Here is a 12,625-nt window from a genome sequence, read left to right on the forward strand (position 1 = left end):
TCTCCTGAACTGGACTCGACTGAATAGGATTATTAAGAATCCATCTCTGTCACTTAGAGGGTCGTTTAACAAGAGCTCTGCCAGGACCTTGTTGTCAGCAGGTTTCCGTCTCAGGCTACGTTCACACCGCAGGTCTTGAAGCACAATTCTGATTTCTTGCTGAGATCTGATTTCTCTGCGTGAATGTTCACACTCAATTTTAAACACGACCTCCATCAGACTGCAGTGTGAACGCTATCTGACCCCAAAGTGACCTGCATGCACATAAGAAGGCGTGAAGTCAAACCAGGGTTGCCAGATCCGCCTCACTGTTTCCAGCCCAAACACAACGTAAAATACACCCACCCCAATGAAAAACTATTTTCGATCTCGTTTTGCGTCCCCTTTTCCCACACCGAGCCAGGGTCGAAACAGTCGGCTACAGATTCTGCTATTTCAATCATCTCACATAGAAGATGGGCAATTGAATGATATCTATTCTCTTGGCTTGAAATCTGTTCTGCTGCATGATGAGTTCAATGTTACGTCATACAACATCCCGCGATCATTCTGTGACTGAGAAATTCCATGACAACTGACCCACTCCACCTACATATACTCACACACCCATTGAAGTGGGACGCAACGATTAATGTGACACTGGTACATCCATTGTAATGGAGGCAAAAAAAAAAAAAAACCCTTTGTGGGATTCCAAAAAAGACGGCAACGTTGTAGATCTGTGGCGGCGGAAAGCTGGTTTACAGGTCGAATCATCCTGCTCTGCTCGGCACGTCTCTGTCGTCTCTGTTAAGGTATGACTCAGATTCACCATACAGTGGAACGCGTCATATCCAGTTTCATTCCACACTGAGTCAAGAAATGAAGTTAAATCATACAATCTGTAGAAGCCTTTAGAGATTAACTTTCTTCCTGGAATCTCGTGGAAAAAAGAACATGTGTCAATCCTCTGACCTGATCGAAGTCTGTGCTGTCAGAGGTTTTAAAATACTCATTCAAGTCATAGCAAGGTTCTTCACATGTTCAAAACTGGCAAGAAGATGGTTCACAATTCTCTGAAGCAACATTGAGGCGGTTCACGGGACGGATGAGAAGAAACAACTGCCACCGAGTGGGAGACGGGTGAAGCCTTGTAAAATTGATGCCTAGAAAAGCTGGAGGGAGGACATCGGCTTCTTTTAATGAGGTGAAACTCAGGAAGGCGAGCTGCGGAGCCGCACAACAGGCAGGCTTTATTTTGAGCTAAAGATATTTGCGGCGTTGGTGTTGACCGGCTGACATGACCTACTGCTCGAACAGTTTCCGTCTCACACAGTGAAAGTTCCAAACACAAAGGCACAAAGTGACGGAACGAAAGAACAAGCTGACACAGTTACATTGAAAACCTAGGAGCTTCTCTTCACCAGATTGGAACGCAGGTCCACTTCAAACTGCTGCGTTCAGCTCATAAACAAACAATTCCCTTCTATACTCTCATCTGTCACGGCGTCACACCATCGACGAGCATCCGGAATAAAAATCCATGGCGAGGATTCTGGCTAATGGGCGACGCTTGCTCGCCGCTTCGTTGCTCGTTTGTAAATGTCACACGAGCTTCATGGGCACATGTGAGGAATAATTTACCTGTTGTAAGACTCAATGTAAAGCCAGCAGCATGTGGCTCGTCCCACTCTTTGTGTGTTTCAATCAAGGTTAATATGTTCACTGCAAAATTCTTTGGCACTTGTCAAGATTTAAACTGTTATTTTCTGACATGTTAGAACATTTCTTGTCAAGTGAAATGTACTTGCTACATGGGCGGGTATTTTCACTAGATTTACGTAGTTTTCCCCCCATTTTTATGCCACGTTTACACATACCCGGATTTTTAGAAAAACTGATATTTCCTCCTTTACGATTACAAAAGAAAATCTTAATTTACATTGATCCGCGTATACACCAGGTTCACAGCTACTATGAGCATGCCAAACCTGTAGGGGGCAGTGTAACGACAGCCAATCACAACTCCTGGAAAAAAAAGGCATCACAAATTGCGACACACAGTTTTCCTAAATCTCCACTGTGGCCGGAGTTTTCAGGGATCGTCGTCTGGTGACTCGTAGCGGTGTTTAAGCAATTAATTAGTGTACCTATATGTCACCACGTCATACCACAAACAGGAATTTAGTGAAAAAGTAACTGTGAAGACAAAAGCTTTGGCTAATGTTGAGATTTAAGTCACTTGTCAGTGAGGAAACTCTGCGTGATTGAGTAGCTAGAAAAATAGCTTTTTTTAGCAGGAATATCAATATATTGCAAAACTGTGCAATATCTAATTGTCTGTTCACTGCAAACGATCATACTTGTGCAATAATTCTTTCTGTAACCACAGTGCAATTAAACGTTGGGCCACTTCCACTCCTATATTTTCTTAGGAGTCTTATTCTTTTTGCCATTTCTATATTTAGTTCAGTTAAGGTTAGTTAAGAGTCTATATTATTTTCTGTACTAATTTTGGTAGGAGTTTTATTTACTCTTTTTGCCATTTCTATATCTAGCTAAGTTAAGGTTAGTTAAGAGTCTATATTATTCTGTATTGTTTGTACTATATTTTGCTAGGAGTCTAATTAGGAGTAAAGAGTTATATTATCTTGTATTTTGTGTACTATTTCTTGTATTATATTTTGCTAGGAGTGTAATTCTTTTTGCCACTTCTATATTTAGTTAAGTTAAGGCGAATTACCAACTTTTCTGTAACTCATCTTTGTTATCCTCTGTGTGCTGCTCCTCTTCTTTTAAGGTGCTGGAACTCAAATTTCCCTGACAGAGTCATCCCAAGGGATTAATAAACAAAGTCTAAAGTCTATCAAAAGACCAAAGAGAATTTTAAGAAATCAAGACTAAAGAATTAATCTGTAAATTTGAATCACTAAAAGTGGCTGTGAAGTTAAAAAAGTCATTTCTTGGGACCGAACCCACCATGAGGAGGGTTTGGGAGGGACTGAGAGCGACCTCGTGGTGCGTCTCCACCGGCCGCTGACGAAGAAGCGCCGGAAAATTAGCATTCCTCGCCGGCGCCGAGGCATTACTGAACCTGTAAGCCAGAGCCAATTGATTTCTGCTCCCGTTCCCTCATTCCACCCTCACGGGTGAAAGATGCAGCTTTGTGTTTTCTGCATCCTCCCTCCCTCCACTCAGTACGGGCTCTTGATGAGCCCTGTCAAGGACCTGAGAACACGACCAGAACCAGGGAGGTGAGGGGAATTGGAAAAGCTCGTCTGAGCACATTACATTAAAGTGAGTGACAATACCACACTGATTTTCATTTGTAGCCCTGTCACTGACTCCTTTTCTTTTTCTCCCCCCCCCCCCCCCCCCCCCCCCCCATTACCACAAGCGCAACTGTTGTAATTTTCAGGTGGGGGTGTGGAGTGTGGGGGGTGGGGTCTTTACATTTCTGTACGGTAAGCCGAGAGAATCCGGGTGAACACGAGCATCAAAGCAATCTGCTGCCGGGAGCGGCGAGCACGGGCTCATTAGGGGTGGTGGGGGGTGGGAGGGGGGGTCTGAGCAGAGCAGCAGCCAGGAAGACATGCCAAGTTAGACTCCCGTAGTGACAGACAGCGCTCTCTCGCTATTAATCAACAGGCTGAGAAATTGAGCGGACAGCCAGTTGCTAATGGAACAATTTGTCTCACTGTGAGGGATTGAATTGCGCGCGAGGCTCCCAGCTTCATCTTCACCCGCCGCCTTGAGCCGTTCCCCGTCAAAACCTTCAGTTTCTCCTCAGGACTTGGTACTTTCATAGTTCAGAGTCACCGTTAATAGCGACGAACAAAGGAATATATAAGAAAAGATACCATCAAAATGCACTGGTTAGCTTTTGCACCAGGAACATCCACATGGTGCCCAATGGACGGATGGTTGTCAATAACGATGCCCGAGGACATCTACTTCTCTACGAACTCCTCGACCTGGTTGTTTATGGTTACGGGATAGAAGGAACAGAATTCGCCCTGAAATAACTCAACTCGTCTTTTGTTGTTGATGCTGAGGAAGAACTCACCGAAGCAGAGACTTGAAGTCTTCGAGGACATGGCCGTCATCGACGTCATCTCTAGAGAGACACAGTAACTCAATAGACCTTTCAGATGGGAGCACAAAAGCCTGTAAACGGTTTCATTAAAGTCACTTTTCACCTTGGACTGTCTCAAGCGGGCTTTGCGTCTTGTTTGTATCTGTATTAGTGCTGAACTGTGTTATGTTCAGCACTAGTACTCAACCATAATACAACAGCTATGGAACAAGTCTTTCAATATTTCACTGTATTTTGCAGCAGAAGGTTTAATTCAAAATGGCTCTATGTTGAGATTGTCATCATTTTCTGTAGTAATTGCTTGGTTTTTGTGGAAAAATAGACATTTTTTATCTCATATCCTCAGAGCCACAACACAAAATCAAAACTTTAAAGTTTAACTTTGAAGGTTATTATGGCACTATTTATCCGCTCCAGCCCATTCAAGGTGAAATCTTGAACGTAGTTTGTGTCTCCTCAGGTAAAATGTGTTTGACACCCTTGACCTAGAAAGTTTAATGTTAAGTCATTCGTATTCTCTTCTTTGTTATAAACAAGCTGACGCACAACAAACAGGAAGTGGAGCAACAGAAAGCGTTCAAATTGGAAAGAAACTCTAGAAGCTTGTTATGCAGCTGCTGTCAGGTTATTTCTACCCATTCGATCTTACAAACCCTTATTGATCATTATTGTCGATAAAAGCTGCTCCCTCAGCAACAGCTGTGACTGGTAAATGGGTGGATTTCACTTATATGGCACTTTTCCACTGCCTCAGACGTCCCCTATGTCTTCTGCATTATCATATTCACACACATGCAATGTATTCAATCCATCCGTCAGGACCTTCCTCATATAGACAGACAACCTTGCAATTCAAGGACTGACTGCTCTACCAGAGGAGTACCAATCTCACAAAAGTTAAACTGCTAATACAAAGTCATGTTGGAACTTAATCACACAGTTAAAGGGATTTTTTCTATCCCACTTTATCCACCTGATGGCATGCGAGTCAAACGCAGCTGAACGGTGGTTACTCTTCTTGCCCTGTAAATTAAAAATGGAAATTATGGAGGTTTTTCTGTGGCGCTATAGCCGCACTGTTGTCATACGATTTTTTTGTGCTGGTAGATTTTGACATCACTTCCTGGCGCTACTTAATATCAGTGTCACCAGCCAAAAGATGCCACAATAGTGATTTATACTCTAGAAAATACGGTAATTTAAGTTTTACGTAGTGGTTTGACACAGTTAGCAAAATGTTGTGTTTTTTGTTGTTGTCATGAAATTAAAGAACTAGAACAAAGAATATTGAATATTGAATATTTTCCCCCCCATTTTGCCTCATTTAGGTATTACCCAAAAAAGTGACATATAGTCTGGAAAATACGGTACAGAGATTAATGATTGTGCAGTGTCCTGTAAATAATATATCACTTAACTTTCCACTGTAGTATAATTGATTTATCTTGTTCAAAGCTTGCTAAATCAAACTATATAGCAATGTTTTTCCAAAATATGCCCATTTTGACTGAAAAGAAATTCGGACTCTGATTTTGGCACTACTTATCGGAAAATACTGAACAATGAAGTTGCAGAAAGAAAAGAAATAATGTCTTACACCTCACAGCTCAGTGTTACATGCATGAAAATCTAATAGATCACTTTTTCGTTGGCGGATTATAAGCAGCACTGACCGATACAACAAACAGACTCATCATCAGGGTAAAGTCAATAGATTTTAAAACTGCGCCTCGGGCCCAAGCTAAATCAGATCCTTCCCCCTCCTCCGTGAAGCGTCTCAGCCTCGTTGACAGGTGGGATAATACGGTGACGCACAGCAATCTTTGCAGCCAAACGGGCTGACAAAACAGTAACACTTCTACCTCCTGCCAGCCTCACATTAATTAATGATGCAGAAAGAGTGTGAGGGCCATCTTTGGAACTCTCTTGGCCTCCATTTCTTTGTGTTTGTTTTCACGTCCCGCCCTCAACCCCTCTGATGCCTGTCAGAAAAGACAGATTATCGATCCCGGTGTTCCTGAACAGCAGAGTCCTACTGTTATCTCCCATTAGACGCCGCGGCCGGCTGTCAGACGTATAAAGAGAGGCCTGTCATCACAGGGCTCATATGAGGTGGCAGTCCAGAGGAACACACAGTGCTGTGTCAGTCTGCTCCAAATGGCCATCATTAGTGGAGAGAAAACAGCAGGGAGGGAACGACTTCCATTCAAATGAAGGAGGAAACTGTGAAAAGTAAATGTGAGAAGAACAGTTGATCTTTATCTACACTCGCTCTGTGACGAGTTGGTTTAGCTCAGTGTTGACAGTGGTGTAGAAGTTCCCGAAGCTTTGGTAGTGGTCATTATCATTAAAATCACCGTATCTCCTGGATTATATATTGCATCAGTTTGAGTCATATCTGTCAAAAGTTTTATAAGGTAATATGAGATAGAGCTTGTCTAGTGACATCTAGTGGCCCCAGATGGTACAGACCGACATATTTAGATCATTTAAAAGCCGAACAGGACACGGAGAAAAAAAAAAGATAATTTAGGAGTTTCTCTGTACATGTGGCACGACCAGCCGAACAACTATTAAAGTGTGATTCATGGTCCAGTAAATATGGTACTGAAGTTGTTGTTTTAAATGGAGGAAGCTGCTCTATAATCTGGATGTTAGTGGGAGGAAGGTGCTCTATAATCTGGATGTTGTGCGGAGGAAGATGCTCTATAATCTGGATGGAAGATGCTCTATAATCTGGATGTTGGGGGGGGAGATGCTCTATAATCTGAATGTTAGTGGAAGGAAGATGCTCTATAATCTGGATGGAAGATGCTCTATAATATGGATGTTAGTGGGCGGAAGATGCTCTACAATCTGGATGGAAGACGCTCGATAATCTGGATGATAGAGGGAGAAAGATGCTCTATAATCTCAATGTTCGCTGGAGTTACATCAGTTAGTGGGACGACTGATCATATTTCACTTCTTAATTCCAACATTACTTCATACCTGGTGGCAGAAGGACTAAAATCAATGAATAATCATCAAAAAGAACAAAATAGACCAGACCACCTTTAAACACTGAAAGTCCTCACACATATTCATGTAGAAATAATGATAAGACATCAAAACCCATCTGTCACGTCGTTGCTTAATAATTAACATTTTTACAACCTGGTATTTCTGGTTTATTCACCATGAGCTACTAACTGTGGTTGTTTTCCTTCATGTCTCTGTCTGATTTTTCAGCTTTGTCCACGAGTTGAAACATAAAAAGCAGCGGAGGGTAACAGTGGTGAGCATCACAGTAACCTCGGAGCGGCTTCGGATCCGAGCCGAGGACACGGCGAGGCTCAGGATGCTCGAGCATCCTGACCCGTGAAACAAAAACTACTCAACTCTGTCCGACCGCACGCCTCCCGACAGTAGAAGTCATTAAGGCCACGCTGCGATGCCACGCTGCGCATCGTACTACCGCGGCCTGAGCCAGAGGGGGTTAAACAGCTCTGAGACTTCACTCTGTCACTCTCTCTCTCTCTCTGGTTGAATCACGGCATTGAAGTCCCAGCGTGTCGCGGAATGGAACGGAGCCGACGGGCTCAAGGCTGCCGCATATCCTCCATGACAACCAGTGATCGATGACAAATGACAGCTTGCTCTAATGAAACCGGGCAAAGGGATTAAAAAAACAACCCCTCCATAACTCGCCAGGCCGTTAATACAATCCCCCGCTGCTCCTCTCTGTTCCTCCCTCTCTCTCTCTCGCTCTATCTCCATGTTCTGCCGTTTTATTTCATGGCGCCTCCGCAATGAACGACAGGCGCTTTTGTCATGAATACACGATATCCGTAACGTCTGTGCTTGACGTCCAGCGAAATGAAGCTCCCCACAAGAGGAGGCGTCCAGAACGAAGCTCACATCCATTACGGCCAACACTGAAGGTTTTCATTCGAAGTGAGCCTCGGAAAGGCCGTTTATTCAAACTAGTCGACAGAGGAAAACTGAACCTGAGTGGACACAAAGCCCATTTTGGAGGGACCGCAAATTCGCTGAAAAGTCGAGGAGTCCATTTGAGAACGAAAGAGCAGCTCTAATTAACTTTTTATAGGGGTGAGGACACGAGGATGGACTGGCGCTTCCTGTTGGTGGGAGTCAGCTAAAGATACTGTCAGAAGCCGTCAGGACCTGTTGGCGAATTCAGCAAGATTAGAGAAATCCGGTTGCATCTCCGAGTAGTTTGAACATTCAGGGAAGAGCAGAGAAAGACGAGCTACAACTAATTGTTTTGACTCGTGTTGGAGGAGCAGCCTGCCGAGAGCGAAGTCTGCCTTTGCTAAATGGAATCACCTCCAGGGTGCTCCTTCCTTATTGGACGGGAGCCAACTCAAACTAGTGTCTGTTGAACAAAAGCCATTCTGGCCGGTGGATTAGGACAAACTCCACTCAGTTCTACCTGCTTCAGCCAATGGGTACGGTCAATAACTTGAGAAAGTGGAGGGTGATGTTAAACTCTGTCTTTTTGTTTGCTGAGTTTTTCCCAATCTCATCGTTTTCGGTGACTTACAGCTTTGTTTACATGTAAACAAAAGGCCAAAAAGTATTTGAATATCCTAATTGTCACTGTTGTGTGAACAGGGCCTGAGACTAACTCGCTGTAAAACTGCAGCTTAGTTTGAATATCGACATAACGATCTTCTGCAGCCTCAAAGCTGGAGTCAGCGAATAAAGAGCATCACTTGCAAAAGAACAAGCGAGGTGGCGGGCATGAAGGGACAGAAAAAGAAATGCTCTTTGACGAATCTGTGGGTAAAAGAGTGAAGGGGCGAGATGAAGAGGTTGAGGCGGTGGGGGAGGGGTGGGGGCCCAGATGCTCAGATAAATTATTCACTTGGTTCTTCAACGCCGTCCTGCCAGCTGCCTCTCAGAAAGCCTGTCAGGTGCCCAGCGAGGACAGCTTGGGAGGAGACGTGTCGCTCACGCCAGCGGGCGAGGAAAAGCAAGCGAGCGGCAGAGTCGAGGAAGAAAAGATGAAACTTTTAAAAGCGCTGAGTTTTAAGCACTGCGCCAGATGTTCATCAATTTGTGATTAAATGCATGTGGAAAACGTCGGCTGGCCTCAAACGACGATTCCGCCGCCATTAAGCTCGAAATATTTGAACTTGGTCAAAGGCTCCCACACTGTACAACTGTATCAATTTGACTACAAAGTACAACAACATACTTTAATACGCAACAATAAAGTAATGCTGTACGTCATCTGCTTATTGCTTTAGGGGAGAAATAATCAAAGGCAACACTGAATGAGGCAGTTCCAGTAACATTTATTGGCAGGGAAAACATTTGGTATCCGAATAGTGAAGGAAATTAAACATTTTACCTCCTTTAGATCTGATAACTACAGCGGCCCAGAAGACCATAATGACCATAATGACCAAGGAAGTGGACTCATGGTGCGTTCCCATGCTGTGTGATGAGTTGTCGCTGTATTCTACAGCGAGGAGCCGGAGCCGGAGCCGGAGCCGGAGCCGGAGCCGGAGCCGGAGCCGGAGCCGGAGCCGGAGCCAGTGCCGGAGCGGGAGCCGGAGCCGGAGCCGGAGCCGGAGCCGGAGCCGGAGCCGGAGCCGGAGCCGGAGCCGGAGCCGGAGCCGGAGCCGGAGCCGGTCCTCCCCGGTGAGGCCGGCAGATACAGAAACACTGAGACTGTCTGTAACACACTGAGCGAACACCCCCCACCCCCCGCTTTTATCTACAAACACTGGGTTTGCCTTCCAGCTGCTTCACAGCACGCTGTGCTCTTGCGGGTCTCTCCATTCATCAGCCAGGCAGCAACGTTTCAGAGGTCCACACTGCATTTCTCACATTGCAGCACAAGAAACGCAGGAGTTCCAGTGTATTCACTATAATCCGTACAATAGGAGTGTGTTTTTTAGTACAGAGTATACAGCTATCAGTTAGCTACTGAATGACCGAGTTATTTGACAGATTTTTTTTTTAGCTTTCAATTTATCTCCAGCTCTTTAAAACAAACATTTACAAACCGTCACATGGTGAAGCTGTCTTTATGCCCTAATTAATTTACCAGCTCACGACAAAGATGTCAGCGTTTCAAGTTTAGTGTCTTTTAGGTATTCGTCCTGTTCAGACTACTTCAGCTTTTTTATTATTGTTTAAGAATAAAGAAGTTTTAGTAGGATTGTAAGTCTTGTCATTATTATAGTTACTCTAACCCTCACTAAGGTCCCATTTACACAACAGTTTTGAGTGAAAACGCTTTATTTTTAGAGTTTTTGTTTCAGATAAGTTTTGCTTTTACTCTGCAACCTTTTGAATATGACGGTAGATATCATAGAAACGACAGAAAATTGGGGAAAATAATGTTTTCATGTGAGGTCACTAGTGGGCGCTGTTCATTGATTTTCTAATGAAGCCACACACACACACATGCTTGCAGAGAACAATATGCTAAAAACATTAACAATGGCGAGGACAGAGACGTTCGTACGGACAGAGTCATGACACTGGAGGCAAGGATTGTTGTAATTGTCCATCTACTGAGCATGTGCAGAAGAGGTATTTACTATGGCCATGGGGCAAGAAGCAGCGTTTCAGAAAAGTACCATTTTCAGTGACTCAGTGTAAAAAGAACCCTAAAAGAGAACTTAAAATGTTGTCGTGTACCAGGACCTGAGATTCTCTCTCCTTTGCTTTGCCTGGAACCTAACAGCACCTAACAAATAAAATCACTTATAAATCACCACTCAGAATCACCCAAAACATGTTTTTGTGCTTTAACATTTCCTATCAAATGTATGTACCTGAAACTTAGCAAATGATTCAAACCATGAAAGGTGAAATTTCTGTTTGTGCTGCTACAAAAGGCAGAACAAATTCCAACAGAAAAACTCACCAGCAGCATTGGCATCCCGAAACAATGTCCCAGTTAAGCGGATTAATTCAAAGGCATTGCTGTGCAAATAATAGTTTTTGTTGAGACGGTTTGCTTGGTGCTACCAGGGAACACTGAGTTGGAAACTGGCTGACTTATTACGAGAGTCTGCCATTTACTCTACAAAAGAGTTTCAGTTAAAGCCCTTCAAAGTTTTCACGGTGTTTGAATATATGCTCACAATCCAAAGAGAATTAACGGGCCTTGGAGGACCAGACGGAATTATTGCACGCTGAGTAAACTCAGAAGTCAATAAAAGGTTTCACGCACTCAACTCGTACTTGAATGACTGTATCCCAGCGAGAGTGAATTCTGGATTTTTAATAAAGAACCAAAAAGAGTGTTCCCCACACATCTTGCATCCATTCATCTTCTGTGCTGCTTCACGCAGTTCAGTGTACAACACAGGTCGAACACACAGTCGCATTCACACCTGAAGACAAGTCATGGTCACCGGAAAGCCTCAAATGACTGATCTTGGACTAGGCGAGGAAACCTGTCAGGAAAAGACGCCCCCCCCCCACTTTGTAACTCAACATAAGTAACTAGGCAATCAGAAAACCCTCACGTTTGTTTTTTCCGTCGGGGTATTTGTCTTGAGAAAACAAGTGCCCAAACCTTTGATTTTAACTCTGACTGACACCATCTAACAAGCCATCGGGCCCTGCGAATTCGCAGCATGTCCGACATTTGTCTTTATCCCCGCGGATTAGCTCTCGCTGCACCAGCTGATAAGTCAGCGACCAGAGATTTGGATGAATGACCTGAGATTTCCCATCGAGCCGTCATCAGACTCGGGGAGAAAAGGCGAACGCCGGACCAAACAAACAAGCGAGAACTCAGACAGATGACCTCAGACTTCCTGTTAAGCACCCCCTGCATATCTCTGAATGCGGCGGTGTGACTTCCTGCTGTGACATTCACACTCCTCCGCTAAAATCTCCCCTGATTGTTAAGCTTTTCTTCATGGTCTCGAAGTCTGAAGCCGTTGGACGGGATGGCGCGCCACGCGTCTACAGTTATCACGTGCGGAGTGAATTGATGCCCGGTGATTTCTAGGGCCACTTTGTGCTTCTTGTGACGAGTTCCATTAAGGACATTCGTGTTTGGTAGATTGTTCTTTAGCTTCTCTTCAATTAATCTTAGACTTTTTGAAAAGTTTGTTCGAAACATGACTTTTCTCAATCTTCTCTGCCAGAAACTATTTCGAAATCAACCAGTTTTCCGATATTATTTCCTTGACTTTTTGTGCTGCCTCGTAGGCAAATTCCCAAAAGTGACCATGACAGCTCATCACATGGGGTAGAAATGTTTACCACTGATGGTTTGAAACACTTAACTCGGTCTTGCGTGACAGCTTGTTTTCAGGCTGACGGCTGCTAATTGCTCCAGTGTCTCAGTTTGGTTTTCGAAGGCCAACGGTGGCTGTGGGGATGGTAACACCCAGAGGGGCTTACGCCATCCGGCTCTGCCAATTTACAAAGAAGCTCCGCCCGTCTGCAGCCCCGCGAGGAACCCAGCCGTCATTGCAGCTCATACGAACAGAATCCTGATTTGAGCTGACTAATAGACGTCACTAGTTCGACTTCGGCGAAGACTGGCGAGAAAGAAGTTAATCAAGT

This window comes from Lipophrys pholis, assembly GCF_963383615.2.
Source record: "Lipophrys pholis genome assembly, chromosome: 1".
Classification (NCBI taxonomy): domain Eukaryota; kingdom Metazoa; phylum Chordata; class Actinopteri; order Blenniiformes; family Blenniidae; genus Lipophrys; species Lipophrys pholis.